The 13,594-nt window shown below is 35.5% G+C and overlaps 1 protein-coding gene across 1 annotated transcript in view; it reads left to right on the top strand.

The window, feature by feature from the left end:
• The window catches only part of LOC129222197 (RIMS-binding protein 2-like), a 167,464-nt gene that overhangs the window by 73,838 nt on the left and 80,032 nt on the right, over positions 1–13,594 (top strand). The window contains exon 2 of the mRNA XM_054856668.1: positions 7,756–7,875. The gene's annotated coding sequence lies outside the window, so the exon portion shown is untranslated. The remainder of the gene's footprint in view (positions 1–7,755; positions 7,876–13,594) is intronic.

Genomic DNA, 13,594 nt, shown 5'->3' with positions numbered 1-13,594 from the left:
TTTCAACACTATCAAGCAATTCAAGACTATTATTTATTTATTGGAATACACTTATTTTTTCTCTTCATCATTTCCGTCTTCGATTCCAAGAAGATCGTCATCGGACTGGACTTCCGAAAGCAATTGTGTGCGGTTTCAACCAGTGGCATTAATCAGTTCGCATTTTGGTAATGGTGGATTGTGATATTGATTGCGGGTCCTTCGTTTTCATCAAAATTTGTGCTGTATATTTTAAAGAATGATCAAAAATCAGATGTACTCTGCTCGAAAATCGTGTAGTTTGAAATCGTATTCTTCGGAGAAAGTGCGTGTTCTTGTTCAAGTACAGTGCTCCTCAGCATTGTTGGCACTCAGCGAAAGGGTGAAAAGCATCAAAGACGTAGAAAATAAAGGAGGAGGGCAGTGAACGCAACCAGAAAATCGAGATTTCCACAATGTGTTCATTGACGCTGAGTTTGGCGCGCTTTTTTTATTGAGCAATCACGATTGCTTATTGCTTTCATTTGACTGTTTTGATGTGCTATCATTTTATTTTCCCGCCAGCACCCTCTGCCAGCACCACCGTCTACCGGCTCCTCACGATGCTGTTCCTATAGCGAAAAGTGTCTCCAGGTTGCATTCATATCCTACACACACACGCGCATACATACACAACTACACACACACACACACATACATACACACACACAAACACATACATGCACACAAACACATACACACACGCATACATACAGACACCTACACATACACACACAAACACGTACACACAAAACCCACATATTCATTCATGCACACAGATACAAACACATATACCTACACACACATACATATACCCCACGCACACAAACACTTATACACACAACTACCCACACACTCATGCCTGCACACAGACACAAACACACATGCCTACACACACATACACATACCCCTACACACATACCCCCCACACACAAGCACACACGCCTACATACACACACTCGTGATTGCGAAAAATATAATTTGAATTCAAGATGTCAAAATTCAAATTTTTTTTTTTTTTTTGAAATTCGTAACTTATTGGAAACAAACAACGTATCTTCACGAAAAAAGAACTTATTTCGTCAACTCTTGATCATAGCGACCCTCGCTTTTGTTTTCAAAAGGTTTGAAGCGGACTCGTCCAAGGACGACTGCCAACCATCGAGAAGAGATAATATAGAGGGAGTGAACACTTTCATTCGTGAAGCAAAGACACCTACCTAGTCACGTGATAGATTTTAAAGCGAAGCGTTGGGGGAAATCAGGTTTTTTCGATAATTTCTAGCAAAACGTGTCTACCATTCGTAGTTGTTAAGTGACTTGAGATCTTTGCCCAAGCTTTTCCTAAGCCAATGATTGGACTTGCTCCCTCCATTATAATTCCTGATCTAAGCTGCCAACAGTGATGAGGTGGACCGTGTTTTTTTTTTTTTTAGGTTACCTGTTTTTCTGATTTTCAATGTGTGATATAAGCTTGTTGCGGCGTTAAAAATACCTGATAGTTCGTATTAGAAATGGGTTGAATATAAAATCGGCATCAAGCTGTCTTTCAACAAGTCTAAGGTTAAGGTGTGTGAATTTGGAAGAGAGCCACATCCATGGTCGTTTCATTATCAATTAACAAATAATACTTTGATGGGAGGGTGGGACTAGGGCCGCTCAGCTGCCTTTTCTTCTTGGACTAGAGCCAGTTAGTTACCTCTAGAGATTCTTAATTATCTATCTAGTTTTAATATCGATAAAGTGCTACGCGTTGTCAAATCCAACTTAACTATATTTGGCGAATGCACGCCAAAAGTGAAACTCTAATTTAGAGGGTGAAGTGATTGACGCTAATCAAAAGAATTCTTCTTTGACTGTTTTGAATTCCTATGATTTTATTTTCCCACCACCTCCCTCTGCCAGCACCACCGCCGCGTCGACCGGCCTCACGATGCTGCTCCTCTTGCGAAAAGGTTGCGTCCATAACCTACACACATATGCATACATACACACACCTACACACACACACACAAGCATACACGCACGCTTACATACACTCGTGATTGCGAAAAACATAATTTGAATTCCAGATGTCAAAATTCAAATTATTATTTTTATTTTATTTATTTATTTATTTTTATTTTATTTATTTATTTATTTTTTGAAGTCCTAAACTGAAGGAAAAATTATTTCTAGACGGGTAGTAAAATTTCAGTAGTAAAATTTCAGTTACAATTACATGTAAATGCTTTGTTCAAATTTCGCTCCATCAATGTTTCCGCTATTGTGCTTCTTGTTGCTGATGTGGCCAACTTGCTACCAAACGATACCGTTTTCGATAAGAGTAAAATGAGGTAGGGATATATCGAAGAGTAATTTGACTGAATAACCTATTATTGAATATTTGGTGGCCCGAAGAGTAATTTAAAAAAAAAATCTTTAAATTAATACATAATTTTTACTGTTTAAAATTACTCATTATTCAAGAAAAAAGTAAAACTTATTCTCATTGTCGACGAAAATATTGGTCAAAAGCAGTAGATTTCGTTGCTCTTTGTAAGTGTAGGTAACATTTTTTTTTTTCTTAATTAGGCAGTTCGCTTTTTTCTGAGCAACTAAGTTCTTTTTCTGGCTATCTTTTCCAAACCATATAGACCAAAAATGTCGCGGAACAAAAACGTCTTTAGTTCCCAATAGAGGTATATCATATCATCTCACACTCCAGTGTCTTCCGTACCTACCACTATTTGTGGTTTTACTGGTTGGATGGGGCCCTGAAGACAGCTCTTTTTTTATAAATAATGCAGACAAGAAACTGAGCAATCCCTGGTTCAGCACACCCAGGACTTGGAGGACAGAAAGACCACGACACATTTAACGTGCCCCAGTTACCGTTAACGAATACGAATACGGCCGATCTTCGAGCCGCTGGCATGAAAATCAGGGTCAGGACCCTTTGGTTACGAATCCGACGCCTTACCGATCAAACCACAATAGCGATACATCCATTATATTCTTACCCTACTGTACACCCTGCTGTACACTAGTCTATCAGGGCTACCAAAGCCTATGTACCCCCCCCCCAACTCTAGATCTCTGGGTTTTTAATACAGCTCTTGGATTATCAGGGTTGCTAACCTTGGAGAAACAGTTTGAGGAGCATCTGTGGGGATTTTAAGGTGCATTTTGAAATTTTGCGGAGCAACTCGATATTTTGCATAAAATTCACTAAAAATATCAAAAACAAATCATATAAAATTGTTTTTAAGGCTTGATAATCATTTTAAGCGCTAGCATAAAAATAAAAAAACAGCTTTAAACACTTTGGCATGCTTGAAAACGCTCGGCCGGGAAATGCGAAGCAAAACAACTTTTTTGCGGAGTTTTGCTATTTTTGAGGAGCAACTCCACAAAATGCGGAGCAGTTGGCAACCCTGGATTATATTTTAAAGGTGGGATATTCAGTTCTGAATCCCGCGCATTAAAACAACTAACCCGATGTAATTTCTTAAATGTGTACTAAGTAAAACTGAAATTATTAAGATTCTCTGGAAAAAGGATCAATTTAATTTTTTTGAAATAGGCTTTAGGGCAAATTAAGGTAGTTGAAAATAACTTTTTTGCTTTGTACACTTTTATGTGTAGTTGAATAGAAAAAATCGTTACTCCTGTACTTTTTTTTCTTGATTTTACAGATTTTCCAAAAACGCTAAGACACTTAAAGAGGCCATGCCGTATTTCATTGCCACCAAAATAATTCCATGCCTCTCTCGACAAGTGTAGAAACCAGAATCGAGGCATGCCACCAATACTCCACAAAGAAGCCCCCAATTCCTCAAAGTGCGAGGAGGCGGGGGATGATGAAGTGGAAAATCGTCTGTGCGAGTCAGTCGGCGAGGCGTCATTCTACAGTGATGACGGGGGAAGTTCGGTGGCACGCAGCCAGAATTCCAGAATCGGTACTCGGGCAATCTTCCGCCCGAGGAGGGAAATCAAATTTCTCTCCATTCTGAGATGGTTTTCTCGTGGCTGTTTTCAAACGCTCTCTCTCTCTCTCTCTTTCTGTCTTTTTTGCTGTTCCTGGTGAACTGGTTTCACCAGCAATTTAATACTGCTATTTTTTTCTTTTTTTTTTTGAAGGAAGAGGCTTTTTGTGTCTTTGATTTTTATGCATCTCATACTTTCGGTACATAGCTTTATCAGGGGTGTGTTTAGGTCGCTTTGCGTCTCAAAACGGACTTTTTACAGTCTGTGGGCTCGTGGAATAGATTTTTTCACCTTTTTTCAAAAATAGCGATCTCAAATTAACGTTTTACAAAAATTGCTTTTGAAAAAAAAAGAATTTGTTGAAAATATATGTCTGTAAAACGTACTGTTTTGAAAAAAACTGCCGTCTCAAAATCACTTTTTTTTCCCCTAACTGTCCGATGAAAAAACAGAATTTTTACAATAATAATTGTTGCAAGACGGAAATTTTACAAAAAATTGAGATTACAAACCAGCAGTTACGATCAAAAAAAGGAATTTCTTACGAAAATTACCATTCAAACTATCACTTGTAGTAACAATGGATTTTCTACAAAGTCTGCGGTTGCAAAACGAAAACTTTTTACAAAGGTTTGATCCCCCCCCCCCCCACCCCCCACACAAATAGTGATTGTAAAAAAGGACTAGTCTCTGATTTAAAGGTTACAATCAATGCACAATTTAAAACATTAATTTGTACACGAAATTAAAGCAAATAATCTTTTCAATTGGATAAGTTTCTTTTCTTTTCTTTTCTTTTTTTAATTCGATTCCTTATACTCTCCCTTTTATACTTATGTACCTTGTCCAAATTTTCAACTATTAATAAAATACTTTTAATTCATCCACTCAAGTTGAAATACATTTTTTAAAAACTTTTAGTGTATGACACTTGACGTTAATATAGTTTTTGCAAACATTAAGTAATTCAATAACTTTAATTAATTAATATCATAGGGGAGAAAAGAAATTATCTTCTTTGTTGACCTTATTGGGAATTGACTTGATTTTTTAAAAAACATTACTTGTTTTTTTATGTACCTTGTTCTTATACTAGACTGATATTTTTCCAATTTTTTCCCATTTGATATTACTATTAAGTTCTTATTTTTAACAAAGGTAAAAGAAGGGAAAAACAATATTTTGCAACGTTAAATGACATTTGTACAAAATAGTACTCTTTTTAAGGTAGAGTAATGAAACTGAGATGAAAATGAAATCTCAAAGTTTTCTAATCGTGAAGTGTTATGCACTTATGATGTGGTTTTCAATAAATAGTGAACAAGTGTATGTTTGTTTCAGAGGTATATCCGTCTCAATTGTGTTAAAATGGAGTAATTTCACCTATTTCAGAAGTAATTGGGACTTATTTGTGGTCTTTGGTACGGGACGAGTTCATACTAACGATAGGAAAATGTTGGAGTTTTTACTGTTTTTTCACTTTTTTTTCAGCAGAAACCAAATAAACAAGCTTGTACAACAAAACTACAGTACAATAGATAACAAAAATGCAAAAAAAAAAAAAATAAAATAAATAAATAAATAAAATAAAATAAAAATAAATAAGTAGATAAAAATGAAAACTTTGCAGATACTACTGCGTTTTACGTTCCCTTAAGGCAGTATTAAGCTTATGTAATGCAATGCAATGACGTCAAAACGTTCAAGTCAAGATCAAATGCAAATAAGTCAAATGCTATAGTTTGCAATAGATTGAAATAATACTGGAGTTACGCTGTTCTATATATTTGTTGCATTTATTTAACAAAATCATTTGAAGTTAAATTAGGCGCTTATTGGAGGGGGATATTTTAGTCGAGATTTTGACACCATTGCACCTGACGAGATCGGCATAGCCGAAAATATTTAGTGCTCAGAATAACGCTGCAGTGGGTAGGGCAAAGACAGTATCTGCAGAAATAAGTTTTTCGAGACATTCGAAGAAACGCTTTTTGAATTCAATACTAATAATAGGGAAAGGTTCGGATTTGACAGATTTTTTTTATTTTTCAATCGCTCTTTTTTTCAGCGGAAGCAAAATAAGCGGAAACAAACTTGCATAATAAAGCTAATATACAATAGAAAACAAAAGTGAAGGGAAAAAAAGAAAAAAAAAAGGAAAATGCAGTTTCCCCCCCCCCCCCCTCCCCGTCCAATATCAGCATATATTTTAAAATAACGTCTATCTTTTACAAATGTTCCTTGAAACACGAAAGCATCGACCGATGTCTGATTGTTTTCTTCCCTAGCATTCAAAAGCAGCGTCTATAATGTAACTCACTGTCTTCTGACAAGTAATATATGGAAAAAAAAAGAAAAAAAACAATAGATTCCTACTCAGGTTAACAAAGAAAATTTTTATTTGAGTTACTTTTGTACTTGTTTTAGTAACGAAGTGTACAAACTATCTTTCAACAAGTAGTATTTATAAATAAAAAATTCAGTCGATTCCTACTTAGGTCAACAAAGAAAATTTTTACTTTAGTTACTTTTTGTCAAATAATTACAATTAGTGTAAATATGTATGCACATATCGTCGCTTCAGAGCAACAGTAGGATATCTTAGTAGTAGTATTACTGTGATTAGATGTCTTGCTGAGGCGACGATATGACAAAATCATATGTGTATATATTATGTTCCATCATATATGTATTAAGTTCCAAAATAAAAAGAGAGTATCGTTGCAATTTTCCATTTTCGTTTGAGAATTTTTTTTCTCCCATAAAAAACTGAATTTAATTAATTAATTGATATTATAAAACTATTAACATGCCATCCACTAAAAGTTGAAAAAAAAAATATATTGAACTTGAGTAGATAAATAAAAAGTAAAAAACAAATAAATACTTTTGTGCGGAGAAGTAAATGGTAATAAACAACGTTTTGACGGACAAAATTAGCAAATCCAGTGACATCACTATGGGAGGGCGGGGGGGGGGGCGGTCCTCCCTGTGTGTCACCCGTCTAGGGAGTGACACCCTAAGTGGAATTACAAGTTTTTGAAAAATATGAAATTAGATTGCATTTTCAAGACTACAAATTTGAAAAATTTCCGGGGGGTAAACCCCCGAACTCTCACCTTTATTTGGTTTTTTGCAAATTAACCCACTTAAAATTTCGTTATAACACAAGGTTGTTTCTGAAAATTGCATGAATTTCATGTTTACATATTTTTTCTTTTGTGTCTTTGGAGGGGGGGTAACTCCACAAATTACCGCCCGGATGTCACCCAAGGTAAGTACGACACTGGCAGATCTGCTAGTTTTGTGAATAAAAAGTATTTTATTAGCGATTGAAAATTCAAATAAGAAATATAAAAATGCATACAGGGACTGTGTGAGCTAATAGTTGGAATTGGAAAAAGGTAACCAAGAATCTTTACTTGACCTACGAAACGTTTTATCTACCAGTCACTTTTTTTTTAATATTCTGCTTTCATAATTTTAATAATCAACGTGAACTTTCTGGAGAGTGACAGGAAATATCCAACGTTGTTGAGCACAAATAAACAGATTACAGAATTCACGTGTTTCGGGGTTTCAAGGAACCCCTTTTTCAATTCAAAGGGGTGAGCTTCTAGATGTAAAGATACCCAGTAAAAGTTTCTACTGGGTGTTCTACTACCTTGTTTTTACTAGGGTTATTCCTGGGCGCAAAGGTATTTTTTATTGTTTTCTAGAGAGTGGTTTTACAGACGTATGAGCTATAACTTTTATTCTCTGTTTTAGGCTGCTCAACGAGCTGCTCGCATTGATGTCAGACAGTACGAAACGCTTCAGAAGACCAACGAAACGCTGAGGCAACGATTAGACGAGCTACTCAACACTGCACACGAGCTGCAAGATGCGGTAAATCTTTTTTTCTTCTTCTTTTAAGCACTGGCTTTAGGATATCTGTACCGCAAAACTAGACTGGCGTAAGTTACACCCTTACTACTTTGTAGGAGAGCGTAAAAACGTTTGTCTGATGCAGTAAACTCTCGATTAATCCACGGAATTGGTTGGCACAAGTGCCAACAAAGTGAAATATTTGTCCCCCATATAGTCAAATTTTTGTGCAAAATGAGCTTAAATTTTGATTTAAGAAAGAACAAAATCGAATTTTCGAAAAATCGCTTCGAGGTGCACACTCTCATGCTACAAACTGATTTTGTTCCATATTTCATGAAAATCGGCAAAACAGTCTAGGCGCTATGCGCGTCACAGAGTTCCGGACAGAGATCCCGACATATTCAGGTATCCAGACTTTCCGCTTTATAATTAATAAAGATAAAGATGACGCAATTTCTCATTTGCATCCTCCCCCCTTTACTACTATGTTTCGAACTAAATAACCTCTTTATAATTCATTACGTTCATCAATCAGATTCTAACTTCATCTTATAAATTTCCTGTTCATCTTCTGTAAAACACGTTTCACGTTTCATGAAGTATTACTGTAAGAAAACCAACTTACAATATTCCAATTTCAAGTTTTGCCATCTATCCTTCAAAACCGAAAAGCGACGTCGACGTCAAAGTTTTTGCAATGTATAGTTTTTATAGTTTTATTGATTTTTATTGACGCTATTTCTCGTTATGCCCCCCTTTTTTTACTATGTTTCTCTCTAAATAATCTCTTTATTATTCGCTTCGTACCTCAATCAAAGTGTAACTTAATATGAAAAATTTCCTTTTAATCTTCTGCAAATCGCGTTTCACATTTCGCGAAGTATTATTGCGAAAAAAAAAAAACTTACAGGATTTTCACCTTTAAATTGTCACATCTTGTGTTCATAGTAGGAATATAACATCAATATCGATGTTTTCGAAGCTTGGACTTTTAAAACAAAAAAAAAAAAATCGTTGTTTGAATTTCAAAAAAAAAAAAAAACATATTTGTGTTAGGTTCAGTGGTTTTTTTAATATCAATGTTTTGCGTGCGATGTTTTTTCGATGTCAATATATCATAATAGAAACAGAAGTATCATTAAAAGAGATCGTCTCCTTTATAAACAGTGCGTACAGACTGTGAAATATTATATATATATATATATATATATATAATGTGTGTTTGGTGGGTGGAGTGAAAAAAAAACTTTTTTTTTACGAGTTGCAGTAACGCAGAAAAGTTGCTGTTGGGGAAAACTTAAAAAACAAAAGAAAATTATTGAAATCGAATAATATCTTACAATCGCGCAACGAGCCTGAAAATTCGGAAAAATAAAATTTTTTATGTTTAACCGATTGTTTAAAAACTTTGTGTCAATGTTTTTTTCAATGCTCTCAAACGGAAAAGTGGCGATTGGTGAAGCCATGAGAATTTAATAAGAAATATTGAAATCAAATAATACCTTCCAATTCAGGAACAAGCATAAAAAATCGGAAAATTTGACAATTTCAGCTTTTCTTTGTAATTAAAAAAAATAAAAATTAAAAAAAGGTGTGTTTTTTTTCGTTTCTCCCCCCCCCCCTGTAATATAGGGAAGTGTTATAGTGTCTTTTAAAAAGCACTATATTACACATAAACATTAATTTAATTCTCGATTTTGAAGGTATCTTCTAACCATGCAGAAACCCATTCTTTGCAGTAATTAGCCATTCTTAGATAATAGAAGATATTTAGCAAATATTAGATAAAATATATTTAGGTAAAGTATTGAGCAAAATTTTTACCATCCAGTACGCAAGTCTTATCGTTTTAAGTGTTACTTGTTGATCCTAGTTTGTAATTGGGTTTTTTGGAAACTTGGACGTAAATTGAGCAGAATTTTAATGTTGCTCTAACGTAGCCTTCTCTTGCTTTTAAAGCATACTTATGTATTTTTCTAATGATAGCACAGAAATTAAGCTAAAATGCATCTTAAAGTGAATAAAGGAATAATCAAATTATATATATATAACACTCAGAATAACTGCAGATTATTGTATACTGTTTTATTATTAGCCGGTTTTAGAAAGAAAGTGAAAATTTACTTTTCAAGCAGATTCCTGCTGATTGTGCTCTCAGATAAAAGCTGCTCAATTCATAAGAACAATAATTTTTTCTAGTTAATTTGATCATTACTGCTGTCGATTGGCAACAAATACGTATATTCCTTTTTTCAAGAGTTCATTTACTGAAACTAGTAGCTCCCTATTCCACTCCTCGTCCCATTCATTACCACTCACTCCTATAGCGAATAATGTACGAATTTTAATGTTCTGCTTGCTGTATTAGTTTTAAAACGCTCATTCGTGAAAATATGGAATTATTTTAAACTATTTTTGGCATTTTTAACTGTCTTCTATCTAAATTAAATCCAAAGTGCAAAACAAAAACTTTCTCTAGATTTATTAATCTACCATCGAAGTTTAGTGTCAAGTAATATGTTCAAAAAGTTTTCTGGAAATATCAAGTTGTAAATCTAATTCTCATGCAAATTTATCTAAAAGAGTAAGCAGCCTTAACACATTGACTACGTCGTCGACAGCCTATATATGAACTCCCTGCGCTGAGCTAGTTATTTGAAACAATTTGAAGGAAAAGTTTTATTGGACTTTTTCATGAATAATACAACATACAATGAAGGTCTACAAGAGCAGGCTCAGGGTTGGTGAAATAAGTCACTTCGTTGTCGATCTCCCTGTCGCTCAAGTTGCAACTGTTCCTGTCACCATCATCAACTATTCATCATCCGATAAAGTAACATATTTCACTGCATCTTCGAGGGACATATACTTACGTTTGCTCATTTTACATTTTTATTTACTCACAGACAACAGCACAAAAAACTCACGCGCTATCTCGTTTGATCGCGTGCACGCCTGCTTGCATCAGAAAATGTTTTCACGGCAAACGCAGTAGTTCTTGTGTTCTCTTTTTCAACCTCTTGTCTAAATGTTCGTTTATGCGCGGCAGAACACCCAGGAAAGTCAATGGAACCCGCTGAAAAAATATAGCAACGTGTTGGCTGGAGGACGAGTTATCTCGTCCGTAGCGCATACAGCATAATTCTGGAGGACGAGTTATCTCGTCCCTAGCAGTCAATGTGTTAAAGTTCAGTTACTATCTTACCATCTGCCTGCAGACAGTTTACTTATCGCCTATAGGATTGCAACTGTTTAAGGTCTTTGACCGGTGCAATTTTCTCCATTCCACTAAGTGCTTTTTACCTATGTGTGTGTTTTAGATCTTTGTACATATATTGAAGTAGTAGCTTGGACTGATGAGTGTATTGAATTCCAACACGCTTCATTTCATTTCACTTAGTAATTGAGTTCCATTTAATTCTTTTCGGCTTTGAATATCTTAAGATAAACTGCCTTCTTTTGGAAATACTTAGTGCATTTAGTTAAAGAATGTGACGGAGAGAAATCTGCCACAGAATTTACAAATTGAGATGCGGTCTGACGGACGAACACAAATCACCCCCCCCCCCCCAAAGATACCAAACTAAAAACTGAACATTGCAACTTTGGAGTACCGGAGGAACTCAAGTACGAAAACGTTTTGATTCTATTGATAATCTTGCGGCTCTTTTAGAAGCTTTTTTCAGAGCTAAAGAAAGCCCTTTTTTCAATGGATACAATGGACAACAACAACATCTCGTAAATTTTCCAAATTTTTATGCTAACTTATCAAAAATGATCTCCTGAATCCGAAAATCCAATTCTTTTTCAGCCCAAAAAATTCATTGATTGCTTATTAAGCATTGTAAGTGCTCTAGAAGCGCCGCGAGAAGAAACTACCCCTGATTGGCCTGACATCATTTGTGCCAAAGTACACCACACCCCTTTCCCTTCGCAGTACGTTTTTCAATGAGAGTTGAACGCTGATGCTCCTCTAAATTTCTTTATTTTGTTACTAGTGGTACCCGCACGGCTTTGCCCGTAGTAGAAAATTAAAAGATCTTTTGGTTAGCCTGTATATTTACAAATAATGCATGGTGAATTTCTCGCCAGTTGGCTTGCCCATGTTAAGGTTCCACATTATGATAACTTGGTAATTTACTCGTCCATCTCATGATAATTTTGTTCCGGAAAATATTCTTAAAATTGGAATAGAAAAAGAACAAAATCGAATTTTCCAAAAATCGCTTCGAGGTGCACACCCTTATGCTACAAACTAATTATGTGCCAAATTTTGTGAAAATCGGCCGAACGGGTTAGGCGCTATGCGTGTCACAGAGAGACATCTGGCCAGATATCCAGACAAACTTTGAGCTTTATTATTAGTAACTAGTGGTACCCGCACGGCTTTGCCCGTAGTAGAAAATTAAAAGGTCGTTTGGTTCGGCTGTATATTTACAAATAATGGATGATGAATTTCTCTCCAATTTGCTATAGCTATTTGCTCGCCTATGTTACGGTTCCACTTTAGGATAATTTGATCATTTAATCGTCCCCCCTCCCTCAATATCGTGGAGACGTTCCCCCCCCCCCCCCCAAACGAGAAAAATACCCCTTAAATCACCCCCTCCCCTAAAAATCTCAATGCCGCAGTCTGCGCCTTGACCCCCCCCCCTTAGGTGGGCACCCCTGGGAAGCACAAATATATGAATTGAATGGCTCGAGGCAAGAATGCGATATGCCTCATGATGGGAATTCTTCAGTGAGCCAATTTCAAACTTATAAAAAAATTTTATTGAATTTTTCAAAAGTATTATACATTCTATATTCTGCAACACTAAAACCAGGTATGTTTTTTTTTCCAAATGCCACAATCCATTGTCTAGATTATTTCAATTTTAGTTATGAGAAACAATAATTTTGATCGAAAAGTCACTCATTGTGGCTTATCACATTTCTGCCCCGAGCCTTTCAATTGATAAAAGGGTTTCCTCTAACTACAAAACACATGTCTGAAAATTTTGTAGCTTTTTTGGCTATACAGTGGCCGCCGCTTTTATGAATCACGTTTGTTCTAAACATTTTTGATTCCATAAAGCGGCTGATTCAGTAAAGCGGCGAATTCAATAAAGCTGGATTTTGCTCTGTTTTTTGGCAATTTGATTCATTAAAGTTGTTGATTCAATAAACCACTGATTCCATTAACCAGCGTCCACAGTAGTATAATGTGGGTTTCGGGATGCTAACCATCCAATGCTGTTTTACTCAGTTTCTCGTAAGCTTTTCGCTCATATGACTGACAGCTCACAAATATATGAATTGTTAAAAGTGTTTCTTGCAACACCGCAACACGTCTCGGATATATTTTTTAGTTATTACGCTGATTATTTCATGATGCACAAACAGTGATGATCCCATCAATTTTTCTGAGTGTATAGTCCCAGTGATCCATTACGCACAATATGTGTATGCGATCATATACATAAAATGTCATAATATTAAAAATTTGAAGCTTGAGGGTATATACGTTGTAAGTCTAAAAAAATGTTTGAGAGTATACGGCGTATATGGAGTATACTCTATCGGAACACCACTGTGTACAAATAATATAAATGTTTTACTTCTAATGAAATAGCATTTTCTATCTCCGCGCGGGACAAGGTAAAATTATCCATCTGGCACTTGATTTACTTGTTCAGCAGAAAGATTTCTGGGTCACTTACTTTTTTCCGTACCCATGTTTGTTTTCTCTTCTTCG

The sequence above is a fragment of the Uloborus diversus genome, chromosome 5 (genome assembly GCF_026930045.1).
Source record: "Uloborus diversus isolate 005 chromosome 5, Udiv.v.3.1, whole genome shotgun sequence".
NCBI classification, from domain to species: Eukaryota; Metazoa; Arthropoda; class Arachnida; order Araneae; family Uloboridae; genus Uloborus; species Uloborus diversus.
The sequence above is the reverse complement of the archived record's forward strand: the minus strand, read 5'-3'. Positions and strand labels throughout refer to the sequence as shown.